This window comes from Oryctolagus cuniculus, chromosome Y (assembly GCF_051225735.1).
Source record: "Oryctolagus cuniculus isolate XC-2025 breed Fujian yellow rabbit chromosome Y, ASM5122573v1, whole genome shotgun sequence".
In the NCBI taxonomy this organism is placed as follows: Eukaryota; Metazoa; Chordata; class Mammalia; order Lagomorpha; family Leporidae; genus Oryctolagus; species Oryctolagus cuniculus.
The window spans coordinates 20,057,525-20,078,668 of NC_142889.1; the positions used below are offsets into that span (position 1 = coordinate 20,057,525).

Genomic DNA, 21,144 nt, shown 5'->3' on the forward strand with positions numbered 1-21,144 from the left:
TTTTTAACTTTTATTTAATGAATATGAATTTCCAAAGTACAGCTTATAGATTACAATGGCTTCCCACTCCCATAACTTCCCTCCCACCTGCAACCCTCCCCTTTCCGACTCCCTCCCCCCTTCCATTCACATCAAGATTCATTTTCAATTCTCTTTATATACAGAAGATCAGTTTAGCGTACATTAACTAAAGATTTCAACAGTTTGCACCCACATAGAAACACAAAGTGAAAAATACTGTTTGAGTACTAGTTATAGCATTAAATCACATTGTACAGCACATTAAGGACAGAGATCCTACATGAGGAGTAAGTGCACAGTGACTCCTGTTGTTGACTTAACAAATTGATACTCTTGTTTATGGCATCAGTAATCACCTTAGGCTCTTGTCATGAGTTTCCAAGGCTATGGAAGCCTTTTGAGTTCACCAACTCTGATCATATGTAGACAAGGTTGTATTCAAAGTGGAACTTCTCTCCTCCGTTCAGTGAAAGGTACCTCCTGCTTTGATGACCAGTTCTTTTCACTGGGATCTCACTCGCGGAGAACTTTCATGTAGGTAAGTCAGCTTGAGCATGTCCTGAATTGCACATCTCTTCCCTCTCTTACTCCTAATCTTATATTTAACGGCAATCACTTTTCAGTTGAGTTTCAACACTTGAGAATAACTGTGTATTGATTACAGTATTCAACCAAAAGTATTAAGTAGAACAAATAAACAAAAAAATACTAAGAGGAATAACATTAAGTTGTTCATCAACAGTCAGGGCAAGGGCTGATCAAGTCACCATTTCTCATAGTGTTCATTTCACTTTAACAGGTTTCCTTTTTGGTGCTCAGTCAGTTGTCACCGATCAGGGAGAACATATGGTATTTGTCCTTTTGGGACTGGCTTATTTAACTCAGCATAATGTTTTCCAGATTCCTTACAGGGATCACTTTTCAGTTAAAATTTAAGCACCTAAGAATAATTGTGTGTGAATTACAGAGTTCAACCAATGGTACAAGAACAAAAAAAAATACTAAAATGGATAAAGTATTACAAATTCCTCCACCTTGTTGCAAATGACTGGGTTTCGTTTTTTGTTTTTTTTTTTTTGACTGCTGTATAGAATTCTATAGAGTACATTCCCATAATTTCTTTATCCAGTCTACTGTTGATGGGCATTTGGGTTGGTCCCAGGTCTTAGCTATTGTGAATTGAGCTGCAATAAACATTAATGTGCAGACAGCTTTTTGTTTGCCAATTTCATTTCCTTTGGGTAAGTTCCAAGGAGTGGGATGGCTGGGTTGAATGGTAGGGTCACTGCTATTCAATATAGTTCTGGAAGTTCTAGCCAGAGCTATTAGGCAAGAAAAAGAAATTAAGGGGATACAAATTGGGAAGGAAGAACTCAAAATATCCCACTTTGCAAATGATATGATTCTTTACTTAGGGGACCCAAAGAACTCTACTAAGAGACAATTGGAACTCATAGAAGAGTTTGGCAAAGTGGCAGGGTATAAAATCAATGCACAAAAATAAATAGGCTTTGTATACACAGACAATGCTATGGCTGAGGAAGAACTTCTAAGATCAATCCCATTCACAATAGCTACAAAAACTATCAAATACCTTGGAATAAACTTAACCAAGGACGTTAAGGATCTCTATGATGAAAATTACAAAACCTTAAAAAAAGAAATAGAAGAGGATACCAAGAAATGGAAAAATCTTCCATGCTCACAGATTGGAAGAATCAATCTCATCAAAATGTCCATTCTCCCAAAAGCAATTTATAGATTCAATGCAATATCAATCAAGATACCGAAGACCTTCTTCTCAGATCTGGAAAAATTGGTGCTGAAATTCATATGGAGACACAGGAGACCTCGAATAGCTAAAGCAATCTTGTACAACAAAAACAAAGCTGGAGGCATCTCAATACCAGATTTCGGGACATACTACAGGGCAGTTGTAATCAAAACAGCATGGTACTGGTACAGAAACAGATGGATAGACCAATGGAACAGAATAGAAACACCAGAAATCAATCCAAACATCTACAGCCAACTCATATTTGATCAAGGATCCAAAAGCAATCCCTGGGGGAAGGACAGTCTATTCAATAAATGGTGCTGGGAAAATTGGATTTCCACGTGCAGAATCACAAAGCAAGTCCCCTACTTTTCATCTTACACAAAAATCCACTCAACATGGATTAAAGACTTAAATCTATGTCCTGGCACCATCAAATTATTAGAGAGCATTGGAGAAACCCTGCAAGATATAGGTACCGGCAATGACTTCTTGGAAAACACCCAAGAAGCACAGGCAGTCAAAGCCAAAATTAACATCTGGGATTGCCTCAAATTGAAAAGTTTCTGTACTGCAAAAGAAACAGTCAGGAAAGTGAAGAGGCACCCAACAGAATGGGAAAATATATTTGCAAACTATGCAACAGATAAAGGGTTAATAACCAGAATCTACAAAGAGATCAAGAAACTCCACAAGATCAAAACAAACGACCCACTTAAGAGATGGGCCAAGGACCTCAATAGACATTTTTCAAAAGAGAAAATCCAAATGGCCAACAGACACATGAAAAAATGTTCAAGATCTCTAGCATTAGGAAAATGCAAATCAAAACCACAATGAGGTTTCACCTCACCTTGGTCAAATTGGCTCACATTCAGAAATCTACCAACAATAGATGCTGGAGAGGATGTGGGGGAAAAGGGACACTAACCCACTGTTGGTGGGAATGCAAACTGGTTAAGCCACTATGGAAGTCAGTCTGGAGATTCCTCAGAAACCTGGATATTCAGAATTCTTATATGAATATACAGCAAGGACCCTCAACACATTAATCTTAAATATAATTAATAAAATTTTGAGTAAAACCAGCCAATTTCATTTCGAGTTAGTCTTTCCAATTCAGGGAAGCAACAAAAGCAGGCTGTTTCTTCTAGAGTTATTCATCCCAGAGGCAACAAATAACAAAGAGAAAAAAGAAGAAACATCTGTGAGTTTGACTAAAAAATACAGTGACCCTATTACACTTGGCAAGTAAAAGTAGCCTAATGACTAAAACAATATCTCAATATTGGGAGAATAACTCTATATCCTGTTATGACCCACAGACTCTTGACCTTAGGCTAATAACATTTTCAATAATCTTTTGTGCAACTGTAAAGTGATAATAAGGGCAGGACAATTTATTTTCTAGTACACATAAAATCAACAGTATGTACTAATAAAGGATTTTAATCATAATATTTTTTTGAACATCAGGTTCTACTTACATTTTACTTAAAGTGGCCACATAATTTATCATTTTCACTGCAACTATTTTAAGAATGAAAGAGATAACTGATAGTAATTAGGTTGGAATTACAGGCATAAATTAGGACTGATTGAGGAATACCACACCAATTCGTATTGTCAGCAGAGAGATTTTATTCCTGTGTATCTTCAAGATCTTTGGTGATCTAGTGGCTAATTACTTAACCACTATGAAATACTAATATAATAATTAATAGCTCTCACTGTGATCAGCTATTTGTACTCTGCAATTAAATATATGAGAATAATATTATTGAATGCCTTGCACTTCTAAAATTGTAGGGACCTCAGACTGCATATGTCAACTCAAGTTGCACTTGAGTAATCTCCAATCTATAGATTAAGAAGTATGTCTGAGTTAGCACAGCTTTTAAATGGTGGAGTTGGGTCTTGAACCCAGGAAACGAAACTCGCAAACTCAGTGTTCTTTCTCCTACATCATGGACAGTCTCTTACTTGTTTCTTTGACCTTAAATCTAATAGAAAGTATTCCCTATACTGATTAAAAAAAAACACCACCACAGAAATCTGTGTTAAAACATTTTGTATTTACAATCTTTGCAAAGTTGCTTTCTATATTTGGGAACTCAAAGTCATGCGGATTTGATCAAAGTTCTGCCACCATGGTCAAGTGAAACTTCAATCTTTATAGTGATTAAATTGGACTATTGGTTGATGAAAAGAATTAAGTGTATTCACTGTAAAGTGAACTTGACTTTTGAAATTTATTGGCTCTGGGTAAACTATTTTACTTAGCCTGATTGTTACAACAGCATGAATGCTGTTGAATGCTAAGTACATTGCCCATGAAGTGGTCCTACCAGTGGGATCTTATCAAGGTCAAGGAAACCAGCAGAATGGATATTGTTAGGGATACCTGGACACTGAATCCACTTCTTCCTCCCCAGGTGCAGATACTGACTTGATATTTAGAGTTCCGTTCAAGAACTAGGATGACCATGTATATGTCAACATGGGCTTAACAGAAGTGCAAAAATTATTTGCGACCACCTGAAGAGAGATGGAAATTAAAAAAAAAAAACTGTAGGAGGAAATGCTTGCACAGTAAGCAATGGGCTTTCCAGACCAGTGAGTCCCTACTACTGACAGCAGGTTCTCATGGCAGGAGGGAGACTAGAAAAATTATGTTAGGAGTATTACTGGGTTGAACCTTAAGGAATTACATAATTCAAATTATTTTGACCCACAAAAAAGTCAAATTCATGAAATTCATGTGTTTTAACTAAATACCTATTTCAGCTCCATGACCTGGATGGTTATCCTGCAAAATTTGTTTCCTGCAAAATTTTAACCCAATTGAAACACATCTATTTCTTGTCAGTTTCCAGTGCAATGAATGGATGATACATCCCAACTCATGTGCTCAAAAGTATAAATAGATTGAAAAATTAGAACAGGGGTCAGCAAATTTTTCTATACAGCCCAGATAGTATATATTTTAGTCCTGTGGGCCCATCTGTCTCTATTTCTGTATTTTCTCACATCTGCCATTACAAACTAGAATCAACCAAAAACAGCCCCAAGCAATACATAAATAGGTGTACATAGCTCTATTCCAATAAAACTTTATTTATAAAATAGATGCCAGTCAGATCTAACATACAGACCATAGTTTGCCAACCCCAAGCTAGAATTTAAATGATCCAGTAAAAGAATAGCAGATACATCATCAAACAAGTAGGAAAATGTAACATTTGGTTGCAACAGAGGAATTACATGTGAAAAATATGGGGCGATATAGATAAAGGGGAAGGAAAGTAAATGGGTAAAATTGTCATCAAATTCTAATTAATGTAAATGTTCAAACCTAAGGAACAACTACCTTCAATAAGCATACACCAACATCAAAACCTAAAAAAAAAAGGTTACAAAAGCCACTATTATCCTAACAGTCACCTCCATTTCCAAAGGTCATCCAAATCAAAGCTAGAAGAACCAAAATACCTGAACATCTGTGTTAGATGGTTCTTGCATGTTGCTTGTTCCTAATGTTGTATTTTCCCACCACAGGAGGGGTTCTCCACCATCTAGTGAAATAGGAAAACCAATATGGCCTGGGAGTGAGAAACCCTAAAGTAGAGTCCTACAGTTAGAATCAGAAGAAAATGTTCTAGTCTTTGATCAAAGGTTTCCATGTAAAAAATGAAGGGGTTAATTTATTACCATATATTCTACTAGCACATATATATTGTCGTTCTACACACTTAGTCTATTTATTCTTTCAACAATCCTATATGAGAAAAATAACACATTAAATTAAGATAAATTTCCACTTGAACTTTAAATGCATATATAAAGTACCAGACAGACACATGAACTTTTTAAAAAAGATTTTATTTATTTCTTTGATAGGTAGAATTACAGACGGAGAGAGAGAAAGGCAGACGGTCCTCTGTTTGCTGGTTCACTCTCAAAATGGGCCACAAAGGCTGGAGCTCAGCTGATCTGAAACCAGGAGCCAGTATCCTTTTTCTAGGTTTCCCATATGGGTGCAGGTGCCTAAGCACTTGAGCCATCTTTCACTGCTTTACCAGGCAATAAGCAGAGAGTTAGATCAGAAGAGGAACAGCTTGGGCATGAATAGGTGCCTTTATGGGATGCCAGTCCTGCAGGCAAAGGCTTTGCCTACTACACCACAGCACTGGCCCCATACAGGAACTTTTACTGCTAAGATCTATCAATAGGTACTGTTACCACCTTACTGAGAAAGCTTCCTCATTTCTCACATGTGACTTAACACTGTCATCTTCTATGGTTTAGGGTGACTGTATCCAGGCCAACACCCTGCTGGATATCAGCTTTTGTCTTCAGGGAGAAAACAGACACTATCCACTGTATAACTTAAAGCCAAGCTTAATTCAACTACAAAGCCAATTATAACTGGGCCACTGGGCACCAAGCGTATGCAGAATTGTAAGTCCTTTAAAATGAGCCAGTGATAATTAGCTCTGTGTTTTGCTTTTGGATTTGGGTCAGATTCATGGTGATCAGGGCCTTGGGTTCATGATCATTATCTTACACAGAGACCTAAATAGAATTACATTGAAGCCTTCATGGATCAGGTTCACATAGGCCATCTGCTCTGGGGAAATTTTGGCTTCTTTTTTTTTTTTTTTTTTTTTGACAGGCAGAGTGGACAGTGAGAGAGAGACAGAGAAAGGTCTTCCTTTGCCATTGGTTCACCCTCCAATGGCCACCGTGGCTGGCACACTGTGCTGATCCGAAGGCAGGAGCCAGGTGCTTCTCCTGGTCTCCTGGGTGCAGGGCCCAAACACCTGGGCCACCCTCCACTGCACTCCCTGGCCACAGCAAAGAGCTGGCCTGGAAGAGGGGCAACCAGGACAGAATCCGGAGCCCCAACCAGAACTAGAACCCAGTGTGCCGGCGTCACAAGGTGGAGGATTAGCCTGTTGAGCCATGGCACCAGCCTCTGGGGAAATTTTGGATGTGCTCTCAGCAGAACAAAAGAACCAGATTCCTGATCACTCATATTTCAATGCTGGCCCAAATCTGCCATTATGGAACCTGTAGATGTTCTGAAATTCAACTGACTCTATGATTTTTAAAGGGCTATTTTGTTCAGCACTATCAAAGTGAACAATATGGATGTGAGGCCAGATGTTTTGGATTCAATTGACTTCAGAATTAAAAATATCAAGGACATTGAGGAATAAGGTCCCATTTTTGTTTCTTTGAGTTCTTTCAATCAACTACAGTCTTTAGAATAATGTTGAAACAAAATTTATTCTCAGCAGCTAAAGCTTTGTTGCTTGTTTTCCTTCTACAATCCAGGGCACATAGCAAACAGTATTTAGATTTACAGAGTTGATACAAACCAGAAAAAGAGGGACCCTCCTTGAAATGATCTCAGTTTTTTTGTCTCTGCAAGGTTTGAACTGAGAATTTCCTGACTATAGGCTATTTGATATGATGTGTTCTGACAAAAACAGTGGAAACTCTTCTTGCCATCACAATTTTAAACGATACCAAGATAAACTTCAACATACCCACTAGTATGTCCAAGACCCATAAAGTATTACAAAGAGAGCACCCAAGGAAATCATAAAAAAACAATGAATTTACTTCTATTAATATTTATTTTAAAACAGAGAACTTCAATTATTACTGTTCAAATAACACCACTGATTTTTGAAACATTTATATATATATATATATATATATATATATATATATATATATATACTGTATATAAATGCATTTTAAAAGATTTATTTATTTATTTGAAAGGCAGTTATCCACACACACACACACACAGAACTTTCACTCACTGGTTCACTCCCCAAATGGCCACAAGGGCTAAAGTTGGGCCGGTCCAAAGTCAGGCAATTGTTCTGAGTCCCACACATGGGTGTAGAAGCCCAAGAACTTGTGCCATAACCTGCAGCTTTTCCAGGCACAGTAGCAGGGAGTTGGATCAGGAGTGAAGTAGCTGGACTCCAAAGGGCACCCATATGCAATGTTGGTATTACAGGCAATGACTTTACCCACTACTACTACACAATGCCAGCCCCCACATACACATTTTATATTTTACCTCTAAACTGCTTATTCAAAATTTAATAATAATTTCTCATAAAATAAATTTATATTTTAAAACCAAAAGGGTTTACTACTCATAAATGTATCCCACATGATACAAATATTCTAGTGATTTAGTGCTTACTAATGTAAAAGATAATTTTCCCACTTTGTGACATGGTTATAAGATTTAAAACTGATTGTCTTGTCTATTGAGTTTACTTATTTTTTTTTTTTTTTGACAGGCAGAGTGGACAGTGAGAGAGAGACAGAGAAAGGTCTTCCTTTGCCGTTGGTTCACCCTCCAATGGCCGCTGTGGCCAGCGCGCTGCGGCCGGCGCACTGCGCTGATCCAATGGCAGGAGCCAGGTGCTTCTCCTGGTCTCCCATGGGGTGCAGGGCCCAAGCACTTGGGCCATCCTCCACTGCACTCCCTGACCACAGCAGAGAGTTGGCCTGGAAGAGGGGCAACCAGGACAGAATCCAGAACCCCGACCGGGACTAGAACCCAGTGTGCTGGCGCTGCAAGGTGGAAGATTAGCCTAGTGAGCTGCAGCACCAGCCTAGAGTTTATTTATAATACATTTTATGTTATTAATTGAAAGCTTTGAAAATCTGTCAGTACCCAAAATATTCTCTCCCCCCAGGGAATCACTGAATTACACCATAGCTTGATGATTTATTATTCCTCAACAAAGCACTGAGTTCTCCATTCTGATGTTTATAATTACAATATGTTGACTACAGCCAGTTTTATCATTCTAAGATCATTTCTGCTTTATACAGAAAGCTCTTGCTATCAAATATTAAGTCTTCCGGGGAAAAAGTTAAAAAGTTTAGAGCAGAGGTTTCTCAGTACAGGTTACAGTATTAGTACAAATATGGCAGACTATATAAACAGCTTAGCATATCACGTACAGGATTTCTTCATTTCTGAATCAGATGAATTTCTAGAATTATAAGGCTTAACCAACAACCATGAAATTAAGATAGACACCTACGACAATGACTGTTGACTTTCAATGTAATTTCTGTTAAGTACTTTAGCTGTGTTATTTATATTTCATCTTCTAGGACATAAAATACTTTATATAGATTATAATATTCAACAAGGCCAAAACTGTATATCAACCTTTAATTGTTGGGTTTATATGTTTGTCCTAGAAGACGATTCAGCTAGCTACAGTTATAATATTCATCCATAAAGTTAGTTTCCATGTCTGATTAACCTATAATTGTTAACTGTGTCAATAAAACATTTTAATACAACTATCATTTTAATGTTGATAATATTCATCAAACATGTAGATTTGGGGAGAAATGCAAGAAAGCTTACTTTTAAAAAGATTAAATTATGACAGTACTCCAGTGAAGCCATATAATATACTTACATAATTTTGATGATACCATAACATTAGGGGAATTAACTGGTTATGTTGCTTACTCATGAGGAAAATGGTCTTTGCCTAGTAGAACTAACTATACTCTCTTTTGTCTTGCTAAACTAGTCCCCAGACAGTGGATTTTCTAAAATTACTGATTGTGGTCATCCTGGTTTCATGAACTTATGTGAAGGTAATATAATCATATCACATATGCCTTAATGAAAGAAAGGAGTCTGCTACCTACAAATAGATTTCACTTGGGGGTTTTACTACATCTACTAATCCTACAAGTACTTTGAAGGACCAAATAACTTTTTCATCCTCATGAACCCAGATACAGAAGTATAGTTTTTTTAAGAGAGAAAAATAGATCTACCTCAAAAGAAATAGTTGCAGGGCATAGCCAATATGTTCTATCAGGAGTAGGAGAATATGTATGGGGTTGGGTCCTGAGGGTACAGGACAAAATTAGAAAAGGGGCATTTCTCAAAGTGAGAGCACTCATTGAAAACAAAGGATTTTACTGACTATCAAGAATTCCAAATGGTGATGGTAATGCTAGCATGACATCTGAAATTGAATAAAAATAATCCATGTTAAGTGAGGTATAAATACCTGAATTGCTGTGACAGAGAAACAATCGAAATCTCACAGTAATTATGCTTCAGTTATTAAATTAATACAGAAGTATATTTAAAATTGAAAAGCTTATAAAATGACTATTTTTCTACAAGAGGCCCAAAGACAATCCATTTATGAAACTTATAAAATGTGTGTTGGTGAGAAGGGCACTGTCATTGCTGAGTACCACAGAGGTGAATCTTCTCTCTAGGTCACTCCTGATGGTGGGAAATGTCATAAACACTGGGAACTCAGCAATTTGAATGCTAAGATTCCAAAACAATAATAATAGGGACTTGGTGGAAGTACTTAACTATTGAAGCAAGCTGTGTTCACTTTGAATAAGAATGAAATAGCAGCCAAGGGTACTTGATCAAGAGAGCTATGGAAATGCTTATTATAGCATGCATCCATAGAAACAACATGACTTCTCAGATAAAAAGGGCAGTGCTCAACTGATGCAATCTAAACACTTTAAGATCAGTTCATAAGACGAGTGAGAGCACATGTTCCATCAGTCAAATTTCTGTTGTTCCTGTACATAAGCCAGTTTTCAAATACAAATCTCAAGATGACAAGTTCCCAGATATGTGTAACATCACATCAAGCATATATGTTAACATTCTTGCAGTCTCTAACTAAAACAATCTGTCACATTTATGTGGGTAGTTGCACAGTGAGGGGAGATAAATGCCTTAATATTTTTGACCTGTATATCCTAAGTATAAAGCAGAATCACAGTCCTATTTTGGAGTAGCTGTGCATGGGGCACTGGTAGAAAACAGTGTTCTAGTCCAAGGTTAGTTTTCAAAGAGTCTACTGGTTCCCCAAGCCCAGCATAGCTAATTTCACTGGTCTCAAGCTGTAGAATTGGAAGGGAAATACGGAGTAATGGGAAGAATTGGTTTCATGGCCTATAGTGTAAGAGTAAGTCCAAGTGAAATCCTCTAGCCATTCTTCCAGCCATAAATAAGTCAAAATCTATGTGACAATCAGAAGCAATGGGTATTAGATAATATTCAGCTATCAATTTTGAAAGTTGGGATGATGGTACTGGATTTATGTTCTTAAAAAGTATTATCTGCTTACATGCTACCCTTAAAAACTAAATAAAGCAGGAGGCAGAGATAGTGAACCCAACATATCCAGATTTAATTCATCAGTTGAAACATAACAAAGCCAGATACTGGAGAATGATGTTAGACTATCATAAATTCCATCCATGCCAAGGATCAGAAATGGTAAATGAGAGGTGGGAAAGAACAACACCAGAAATGTAAACCATGGCCTTAAGAATGATGACCATAAGAGTATCCTAAGGGCTAGCCTTTTTCTTAATGACCCAGCAGGGCTAGGCTGAGTTGAAGACCAAATGGCCTATGATTCAGTTCCCAATAAGGCTATGATTATCTATGCCATGAGCCAGTAAACAGGTGACTGTCATCCAGAGGGGTGCCTGTGGGGTTCCAGGCCTAGTGTGCCAGGGGCTAGCTACTGGTGGCTATCTGCGTAGATGGGCCACCTGGATGTCAAGGAAGGACTAGAGGAAGCCATGAGATTTACTTGAAATGAGTCATCTTAGAAGTCCCTCTCACCACCACATCAGTAGAGAGCATTCTGACTTTGTTGTGGATGGCCAGATTGGGTGCTAGCCTGTGGATAATGGATGGAGAGAAATCAGGGAGAACAGCACCTGGTGGTACACTGGATAGGTAGCACAGCAGGAGTCTGATGCTGTGAAGACTCCTTGGATGGTTGTGCCTGGGAACTTTAGGGGCTGTGATCATCAGAGCCAGGAGAGTGGGTTTGGCCTCCACTGGGAGTTCTCATAGAATAGTAGATGAATCAGCATTTGGGAACTACACTTAAGATAGATCTTTAGAGGCCCACATCCTGCATCTGAGCACATAGGTTTGTGACCCCACACTACTACCAATCAAGCTTCTTGCTAAAACACACTCTAGAAGGCAGCAAGTGATAGCTCAACAACTTGGGTCTCTGCCACCCAGACTGAGTTCTGGGATCTTCACTTCAGGCTGGCTCAGTCCCAACTATTGTGAACATTTGATGAGAGAATCAGTGGATAGAATATCTGTCTTAGTGCCTTTAACATGAATAACACTGATTAAAGTTTTAATAAACTGCTGAGCCCAAATGTGGCAGAATGGGACTACTCTGGTCTTCTTCCTGTCCCATAGGGATGGCAGTCAGATAAACTCTATGAAAAACACCTAAATGCCTCAGCAGCTCTTTTCTCAATTGTGTACCATCATTTGATGTAAGAAAATTTATGCTGCAATATGCAATTTGTCAGTCTCCAAACAAGCATTCTGCACCTAGGACACCATCAACTGTGCTTTCGAGATGATCTTGCCATCATTTCAGGATGGCTATCAGCTCTCCAGTCCCTGTCTGTTGAGTTACAGATCACTTCCTGTCAGGAACATATGTACACCAGGTGTGTCTTTCTCACTGAGTCTTTTTCTTGGGTCTTTGAACAGGCTTTGTATTTCCATCTCTATCAAAGGTCATACCTTGGTATGGAGTTCCTTAGTACGGGCAGCAATCTTCCTCTTCCTAACTGATAGTAGATGTGGCCATCACTTATGTGCTAGGCTGGAACAGTAAGAACCTGAAGTGCAGGCAGCAGTCACCTGGTGCTCTCAGAATCACTATTTCACAGCTCCCAAAACTCTTGTTTATGCAGTTTAGAGGACCTGAGTCTCAAATAATCCCTTAGGATCAGTCATGCTTATAGACTGCTGCTAGAAGCACACAATACACATTATGGGGTATAAGATATCCCTTAAGAAGCTGTAGTGTCTAACTGGGAATGTATGAAGCAGAGGTGGTGTGATGCCCTGGGTGATTCTGTGGATTTTGTTAGCAGTGTTAGCCCAATGTCCAGCAGACAGATTTCTTTTTTTGGGGGGGGGAGGGGGGGCAGCGCCATGGCTCAGTTGGCTAATCCTCCGCCAGTGGCGCTGATACCCCGCGTTCCTTTTTTTTTTTTTTTGACAGGCAGAGTGGACAGTGAGAGAGAGAGACAGAGAGAAAGGTCTTCCTTTTTGATGTTGGTTCACCATCCAATGGCCGCTGTGGCTGGCGCGCTGCAGCCGGTGCACCGTGCTGATCCAAAGGCAGGAGCCAGGTACTTATCCTGGTCTCCCATGGGGTGCAGGGCCCAAGTACTTGGGCCATCCTCCACTGCACTCCCTGGACACAGCAGAGAGCTGGCCTGGAAGAGGGGCAACCGGGACAGAATCCGGAACCCCGACCGGGACTAGAACCCGGTGTGCCGGCACCGCAAGGCAGAGGATTAGCCTAGTGAGCTGCGGCGCTGGCCCAGCAGACAGATTTCTAACTCTTGCAGGACAAACAACAGAACCTTTCTGCAGCCTCATTTGCATGACCATTCATGTAGAGGATATTAAAGATTCTCCAGTAAAATTGTTAATATAATCAAATACAACAAAGTTTCATAGTACAAAATAAGCATAGTAAAAGTAGCTGTCTTTTTATAAACTAAAAATTAACAATAATAAAGGAAATAACAAGAACAACTGAATTTTCAATAGCATCAAAAGGAATAAAATAATTAGGAATAAATTTAACCAATGAAATAAAATATCTAAACACTGAAAACTATAAAGGATTACTGAAAGGAATTAAAGATGGCCCAAGTAAATGGAAATATATCCTGTGTTTGTGGATTATAAAATATATGTAAGAAATCAGTATTGGGGCTGGCTTTGCGGTATAGTGGGTAAAGCTGCTGCCTGTGATGCTGACATTCTTATGGGAACTGGTTCAAAACCGGCTGCTCCACTTTTGATTTAGCTCCCTGCTAAAGCACCTGGGAAAATCAGTGTAGCATGGCCCAAGTCCTTGGGTTCATGCCACCCACTTGGGAGACCCAGAAGAAGCTACTGGCTTTGGCCTGTTTCAACCCCAGCTGTTACAGCTATTTGGGGAGTGAACTAGTGGATGGAAGATCTCTCTCACTGTATGTAACTATGTCTTTCAAAAAATTTTTTAAAAAGAGAAAAACTTTCATTAAAAATGAAATCAATATGATCCGAAGTGATCTATAAATTCAACATATTTTTATAACATTCCAATACTTACATTTAGCAGAAATTAAAAAAAAAAAACTATACAGAAAATTCACATGGAATGTCAACAATTCAAATACACAAAGTATTACTGAAAATATGATAAATATCAGAGGTTTCACATTCCCTTAATTCAAAAGCAAAAGTCATCAAAACAATGCATTATTACTGCAAAAACAGATAGACCAAAGGAGCAGACTACAGAGGTTAAGTGTGGGCATTTGGCCCATCATTTAAGATGCTGGCTAAGATACCTTCACTCCATATTACAGTTCAATGTTTAGCTCTGACTCCTGACTCCAGTTTCTTGTCAATTTGGACTCTAGGAGGCAGTGGTGATGGTACAACTAGCTCCCTGCCAGCCAAATAGGAGGCCATGATTGTGTTTCTGGCTTCTGGCTCTGGTCTCAGTTCTATGCCAGACCTGGTTACTGCAGACATTTGGGGAGTGAACCAGAAGGTAGGAGCTCTATCTCTATGTAGTTCTCAAATATAAACAAAGAAAATGTTACAGATAAATAATTAATGTAATAATTTATGCTAATAAAAGGAAATCAAAATTTGATAACCTCATTATGATAGAGGAAAAATTTTGACTAATGCAGTTTATGATTAAAACCCTAAACAAACTAGGAATTGAAGAGAACTTCAAGAAGGGCACCTATGGGAAATCTACAGTAAACTCCTATAAGATGAAAACAAACCACAAATACTCTTAGAAGTTCTACTCAACAGTGTATTACAGGATTCTGCTAAAGACCTCATAATAAAAAATTCAACTCTCCAAATTAGAAACAAAAGAGCAAACTTGGCTTGTAATGCCTAACACATAATCTTGTATGTAAAATATATCCTAAGGAATTCACTATAGACCCACTCAAAGTAAAATTCAGTAATGTTGCAAAATATAAAAGATTCAAGTATCAATCATATTTCTGTTTAGTAGCAATGAACATTCTGAAAATATAATCAATGAGAACATTCAATGTAGCATCACAGAATGAAAATAGCACTAATGAAATTAAAATAAGGCCATGGATTTTATACTAAAATTACAAAGTATAATTAAAAAGCATAATAAAATGAAGCAGTGATTTCAGTAACACATTTTAATATTACAAAAGATGTATGCTTAAAGTTAATCATTGTGAAAATGCAAATCAAAGCCTCTGGACAATCCAACTTCACATTCAATAAAATGACTGATTCAGCTATAGGTAAACAAACTTCCAATAAAACTGTGAGACCACTAGGAAAAATAATTTGGCAGTTTCTCAGCATGTTTTACATGGGATTATTGATTGCCTCAGCAGTTTCCTTCCAAGATACATCACTAAAAGATACAAAGCCCGCATGCACCCAAATACTCACTTCAGCAATATTCATGAAACCCAAATGTGAAAGCAACCCAAATACTGATGTGGAAAAACAACAATATGTAGTATATCTTTTATAATGCTATACTATTTAGAAATCAAAAATAATTATGAAATGACAGACTACAAAAGTAATGAAACCCAAAAAAGGGAAAAAAGAGAGAAAAGAAATAAAAAGCAAAACCACACATACTGTAACACTATATGATTCCAATTATGGGTCAGTCCAGAAAAGGTCAATGTCTGGAGACAAAATTTGGATTAAGACCTGTCTGGGACTAATAGTCATGAAGAGGTACTGTAAATAATATGAAACATTTGTGGAATTAATGAAAATGGGCTTATCTTATACTGTGCATATGATTATATGACTCCCAAAGTAGTACAAAGCATGGAACACACACTGAAAACATGGGACAGTTAGGACTGCACAGACAGGCTCATGAGTTTGGGCTTCACAGAAGAAACTAAAAACCAGTAAATATGAGGGGGCTTCAAGTATTTTGTGGAACATGAAATTAAAATATGTTCATTTTATTTCAAAAATATTTGAAAGCATGAATATGAGAGGACTTCAAATTCATGGACAATATTTTGTATGAAAGAACTATACATATGTTTCAAGAAATTTCTGCATCAAAATTAACCCAACATTTAATTCCACATTTCTTGTTGATATTGCCCTAATTCTAATTAATTCCATATACACTTTAAGAAATAATTAATTTTTTTCTTACATGAAACAGTTTAAAATATTAATCATTAATTTAAGATAAAATACTGCCTCCTGATTGCTCCACTTAACATGACAAAATATCAGTCCATGTGTTCTAGATTACATTTGTATTAATAAACTACTTCCAAAGATCACATTAATTGTGATACTAATTTAAATATTTCAACAACTTGTAACATTATACACTAAGTAAAATGTTGTTTTTTAATTTTTTATTGAAAATAATTGTACATATCTATGGAATACAGTATGAGCTTTTAATCCATGCATATTGATCAAATCAGGGTAAACAACACATTCCCTTCTCAAAATCACAATTCACAATTCTATTTGTTCATAAAATATAAGATTATGGACTATAGTTACTCCAATATGCTATGTAACACTAGGAATTTACTCCTATAATTTAACTCTGATTTGGTACCAATTATTCCATGCAGTTTTTACAAATTCATTAATTAATTACTGTGGAAGAAAAAGAGATTGCACAGAGACAGAGAGGAAGAGAGAACACCCTCATCTATTTGTTCACTTCACAAATGCCCAATAAAGCTATGGCCATGCCAGACCAAGCTGAAGCCAGGAACTCAACCTGGGTCTCTTAGGTGGGTGGCAAGGATTCACTACCTCAACTATCACTCCCCCCCATCCAGGAACACACATTAGCAGGAAGCTGGAAGTGGAAGATGTAACTTTAGCCCAGACACCCCAATATGGGACATGTGCATTCTAAACAAGGTTGTAACACAATGTCCATCCCTCCTGGAAAGTTCTGAATTACCTCCACATCTCTGGCTTGCAGAGAGAGAACACAGCCCCATGAGCCCAACCCCATCACTGCACGGTCTGTTTCTCCCCATCATCCCAAACTCTTCTCATGTCCCTCTCCCTGAATTCTCCCCTTCTGTGGTATCCCAATACAGACAGGGCAGAGCAGCAGAGCACAGCAGGATGGGCCTGGGAGATGAGATAGCAAGTGATGCTAAAACTGGACTCTGCCAGTTTCTACCTTATCACTGTCCAGCTCCAGGCACAGCATCAGGGGTGCTTGATCAAGTGACAATGGGTTCACTGAGTGTACTCATTGGACATTTTGGGGGCCAGCATTGGAGGCAGGGGCAAATTGGCCATCCACATGCCAGAATCTGAAAGTGAATCATTATATTACACCATGCCTGAAAATCAATCCAAATGGATTGAAGGCTTACACAGAAGATCTCAGAACTTAAAGCTCCTTAAATACTGGGAGAAAATCCATTGGCTTTAGCATCAGCAATAATTTGGATATGACACAAAATGCATAGGTGACAAAAGCAAAAATAAGGAAGTAGGATTGCAAAAAAACAAAATGAAAATGGAATACTTTCATTTTCATTTGGAAAATATTATATTTAGTGAAGGAAGTCAGTCTCAGAAAGACAAATACTAAATGAACTCCCTGATCTGTGGTATGCCTCAAAGGTAATCTGTAGAAATGCAAGTGACACTTTGAGATGTAATGACGTTGAACAGCCCTTGTCTCCAGTATTGAGGAACAGTGTTTTTTTTTTTTTTTTTTCACGCTATTTGTTTAACTCTTTATTTAGTGTAGGGTTAATCTTTTGCATTTAAAGTTAATAGAAAATATATCTTAGATAAATCTTAGCAAAAAATAAGGTTGGGAATAGGAGGGGGAAGAGGAAGAAGGGTGGGGGGTGCAGGTGAGAGGGAGGCCAGGATGGAAAGGATCGCTATGCTCCTAAATTTGTATTTACAAAATGCATGAAGTTTTTATATCTTAAATAAAAGATTTATAGGTTTAACACAAAGCTGAAGATGTCACCAGAGCTGTGGCATAGCAGAGAAAAATGGGAGACCCAAAAGAAACTCCTGACTTGTGGGTACAGATCAGCCCAGCTCTGGCCATTGCAGCCATCTGGGGAGTGAACCAGAAAATGGAAAATGTCTCTTGCTGTCTCTCTGCTTCTGTCTCTGTAACTCTCCTTTCAAATAAATAAATATTTTTAAAAACTGAAGAAAGATTCTGCATACTAACAGAAAAAATTAAAAAAGAAATAGATGGGAGAAAATCTTGGCAGATGATAGTAAGAGTAATGCAATAATATAAAGAACATACATATTGCAAAAGCAAATAGTGTAATAAAAATGGACAAAGTATTTGATGAGATTTTCCAATCAACGTATGCAAGCAATCATATGAAAAATGGCTCAGCAATGCTAATAAAGACCATAATGCCTACTACCTCACATAGGCTAAAAAGATATTATCAAAAAGTAAAATAAAATCAAAAGTGTCAAATGCTGAATCAGATGTGGAGAAAAGCAAATTCTGACATTTTTCACAATTTGGATCTAAAAGTACCGATGTGGACATTACACTATTTGGAATATCACAGAGAATGATAAATACCACATATCTCATGTATATGTGGAATATAATAAAGTCAAATGAAAGACAGAACAGAATGGTGATTACCATGAGCCTGAGAGTGGAGGAAATGGAAAGATGTTACTGGAACAATACACATTTACAATTATGGGATAAATTAACTCCTTGAGATATAATATACAACACAATAACGAGATGAATACAGCATTAGATATAACTTATTAAAAACTTAAGTACTCTTTTAAGAACGATGTAAGTTGATGGATATGAAAGTTGGATTGTCCTAATAATTTCATGATATATATGCACATGGGGACTCCAAATGTTTTGTGAAAATAGGTTTAAAAATAATCTTAATTTTCCATATACGTTTGAAATTCCAGTAATGTATCAAAATATCAGGTTGCACGCCTTCAGTAAAAACCAATTTTGTCAATTGTACTCAAATAATCTTGAAAAATTACCTTGTTAAAATACAAATTAAAAATAACTTAGGAATCTAAGTTTTACTTTATCTTTGGGACTGGGAAGGTAATCATGGAACAGAAATCTTTTTTAAAACACTCATAAATGTAACTGAAGTTTCTATTTTGAAAGTTCAAACACAGATGACAGCCTGTTAAGGGAATGTGTGCGTGATAAAATGACATTCAAGTATCAAACACAGTGTCCCCCTGCCCCACTAAAACCTGGACCAAAAGCCTTGAACCACACAGCTTTGATTTTAACTTGCCTAGTCTATAACACTGATATCAGACTCCCAGAAAGAGCTATGCTGAGAGGTCAGAGTTTGCGAAATGAGACCCTGCCTCTGACATAGTCAGAGTAGGGTCAGCCCTGGGATGAGAAGGGGAACCGAGGACCCCATAGAGGACAGCTGCTCGCCTGCATGCACCCTCCCACCCCCAGCACGGGTTCTCCCAAAGGACCGCTCACCCCCACTGCACAATCGGGGAAGATGGGCGACTGCTGCCACACAGCTGCCCAGAGATGGCTCCGGGCTGACAAGTCTGTGAGGAAGCGACAGGAAGCCCGGAGTCCCAGGTGCCAGTCCAGGCCTACACTGCGGAGCAGCGGGGGGCGAAGGAAGTGAGGTGCCAGCAGGGACATGAGGCCTGGGGACAACCTCCGGAGCCCTGCGAGTCCTGCCAGGCAGAACATCAACTTCTGCCAACTCCCCCCTACCCCTCCGCGCACTCCCTGTCCCGCACACTCACCTCTGCCAGGCGTCCTGCGTGAAGGAAGATCAGAAAACAGCGAACGGACGCTCCTCACCTTCTCAGGTTCCCATCCGTGAAAACTCCTCCTGGACCTCGCTCCACCGCAAAACCGGAAGACTACTGTGGCGTCAAGATCCCGCGTGATTGTGCATTGTTTATGCAAGCGCCCCTGATTGGACAGTTTGGGTAGCCGAGGGCACGCACACGTAATACAGAACGGAGCCAATCAGCACCCTCCACAGCGCAGACGCGTATCTTCAGGGGTCACAGGGGAGAAAAGTAGGGGCCGGTCCCGGGTTAGTTCTGACAGAGTCCTCACATCACCTGCCAAGCAGCAGGAGGGGTTTTCACCTCCTGGTCCTGCCACCTGCTGGCCCCTCCTGCCTCCCTGGTCCCTGTTCCTGAGAGGATCCTGCCTGGGGGTTGCAGCAGCCTACTTCATTCAGGTCAGTTACAATTTAGAGGCTGTTTATTGCCTTCTGAGCCTTTGTTTTTCTTTTAATTTTTCTTTTCATTCATTTTTTAATTTAATTTTAAGAATACTTAAATATATTGAATACTGTCATCCTTTTTTCCATTCCTCTTGCAGACTTTTTTCTAGTCTGCCTATTGTCCTTTAATATTATTTTCTATTCCTTGCTGTACTTAGTAATCCAGTGGATTTTATATATTTTATGTATTATTTATATATTGATTTTTCCAGTAATTTCATTTATCCTTGTATGTTTTTAGACTTCATAGTTCATCTCTGTATTAAAGCAGCATCCAATATAGTCACATTTTGTTACTTAGAAGTTGATTTTTGCACCTTATAGCTTCTTTTTACTGTTTTATTTCCCTGACTACTCCTGCAATAGAAAGCTGAAGACAGATAGTACAGGTATCATGGTCTAGGTTTACTCCCAGGAGGGGGAAAATCCAGTGATCCTGTACTAGTTGCACTGTTTTTGTAAGTTCCTTTCAATCTTGATCACAGTAATGAACTCACTAGCTTTTATTATTTCAATGTTCTGCTAGCAGTTTTTAATTTTTTTACTAGATGCTGAACCTTATTAAATGCTTTACAACATGTAACCTACATGATGTGGTTTTTCTACCTGTAATTTTACCTACCTGGATGAATTGTCTGAGAACTTTAACAACTGTTTCATTTTTATTATATCTTGCTTGCTATTGATGTTTTCTTATGGGGTTTAATTTATTACATTATTACTTTGCTTTGGATACCTATAGCTCAGTTTATGAATGGATGCTTTTAAAAAACTTATTTTTTATTTCATAGCCTGGTCCACTTGCTTCATCATCAAAGAAACATTGATTTTCCAAAGGAAATTTAAAAATGTTCTCTGCTTATTTTTACTTCGGGTAGGTCTGGGAAATGTAGATCTGTTTTTTTCTACCTTAAAACTCTGGAGCA

The 21,144-nt window shown here is 38.2% G+C and overlaps 1 long non-coding RNA gene across 2 annotated transcripts; it reads right to left on the reverse strand.

The window, feature by feature from the left end:
* Nucleotides 1-3,908: 3,908 nt before the first annotated feature.
* Nucleotides 3,909-19,898, reverse strand: LOC149119336 (uncharacterized). Of its 2 annotated transcripts, none has more exons than XR_016228727.1 (3): nt 19,725-19,898; nt 5,291-5,373; nt 3,909-4,336 (listed from the first exon to the last, which is right to left on the reverse strand). It is a non-coding gene; the product is annotated as an uncharacterized LOC149119336 (long non-coding RNA). The 2 variants fall into 2 exon arrangements; XR_016228728.1 differs by lacking the exon at nt 3,909-4,336 and adding an exon at nt 4,345-5,197.
* Nucleotides 19,899-21,144: the final 1,246 nt, after the last annotated feature.